Source organism: Lactuca sativa, chromosome 1 (assembly GCF_002870075.4).
Source record: "Lactuca sativa cultivar Salinas chromosome 1, Lsat_Salinas_v11, whole genome shotgun sequence".
Classification (NCBI taxonomy): domain Eukaryota; kingdom Viridiplantae; phylum Streptophyta; class Magnoliopsida; order Asterales; family Asteraceae; genus Lactuca; species Lactuca sativa.
The window spans coordinates 103,693,355-103,694,947 of NC_056623.2; the positions used below are offsets into that span (position 1 = coordinate 103,693,355).

Here is a 1,593-nt window from a genome sequence, read left to right on the forward strand (position 1 = left end):
AAGATTATGCTATGTTAGTGCTACATGTGTGTCACATGGGAATACTCTTGCAAACAGTAACCGGACTGAAAGCAGAAAATGGTTTGCTTCAACATGGTTTATGTGAATCGAACTCTCTAGTGTCACAACTAAAGGATCATAACTTGAAATCAAGAAAAGAGTTGGAACAAGTAGTATGAGAATAATAGTATGTTAATGGTTCTTGAAAAGTTTAAAGAAGAGGAGGTGAAACAACTAGACTGTATGCTGAATATAGATTGCTGAAACAATAGTATGAGAATAATAGTATTATTGTTTTGCATTTACTTAATGAAATCTCATTTCTACAACATTGTTAATTCTTTTTTTGAATATAGATTGCTGAAACAAGTAGACTGTATGCTTAAGAGAAAGAAGAGGAGGTGAAATTATATGAGATTTCTGTTGAAGAGCTGGATTGTATGGTGATTGTCCTTGAAAACCAGGTTAGCTTTTTTTTAATTAAAAGTTAGCATTATATTGTAAAACTTTAGATGTATTTTTTAATTTTTGTTGTATATTAATTTAAGGTTGACATGGTCAAAGGAGATGCTGAAAGGCAACGATTGCAAAGGGAAGAGCTAGAACTAGAGTTTCATGCTTTTAAACAACAAATCAACCAAGTCAAAACTAGTGATTAAGACATAAAAAGGTTTGATAACCATAACTCATCAAAGAAACATTGAAATAATTGTGCATTTTTGTTGACAAATGACTCTTTTTCTACAGAGCTTTGAATGAAAAAGAGAAAAGTCTTCAAGAGTCCCTTCAGCGGGTTGAACTTCTTGAAAAAGAGATTGCCAACAAAAATAAAGTGGTGCAAGTTCTTCTCTTTTTTCTTGTATCTGATTAAAACCATATGTAAGTTAACTAATTTAACCTGTATTTTTATTCTTTTTTAATTTTTTCTCAGATTGTCCAACATAAAGCTCACATTTCCGAGCTTAATCTGCATGCTGAAGCTCACATTGTGAGATATGCATACGCATAGGTAGGGGTATTCAAAACTGTTGGTCCGAAAATTTTGATATCCTAAATTTTCGGATAATGGATTCTAGTATCCCGAAAAACGAGTTTCCGGATAGTGGAATCTTATAATCGAAAATTCAGATATCCAAAATTTTTGGATATTGAATTCTTATACCCAAAATATCTGAAAATTTATAAAATCTCTTTCCATATTAGAATCCGAAAATCCGGATATCCAAGTTTCGAATATCTGATTTTTTAGATAATTTAAAATCGGATATTAAATTTTTTGGATCGGGTTTGTTGATTCGGGTATTTATGTATACACCTACGCACAACTATCAAAAAATAGGTTTTGGATTTTATTCGGTTATCTATTTAATATTTATATAAATATAGTTTCTAATTTGAAAGCGAAACTCGTGTAGATATCCATTTCACACTAAATGCCCAGGGTCCGATTCCCAGCATAGAGAATACTATTATTTTTGCTTTAAACTTGGTCCTGAAAAAGAATTCATGCGTTTTCTTGATTTTTGTAAAAAAATTCATGCGTATTGAACTTGACTTTGAAAAATAATTTATAAACAATATTTTATTACATAA

General features: G+C 30.5%; 1 long non-coding RNA gene across 1 annotated transcript; it reads left to right on the forward strand.

Moving 5' to 3' along the window:
* Positions 1-253: 253 nt before the first annotated feature.
* LOC128127583 (uncharacterized) lies at positions 254-984 on the forward strand. Its single transcript, XR_008225470.1, has 4 exons — positions 254-464; positions 549-670; positions 748-835; positions 932-984. It is a non-coding gene; the product is annotated as an uncharacterized LOC128127583 (long non-coding RNA).
* The last annotated feature ends 609 nt before the right edge of the window (positions 985-1,593 follow it).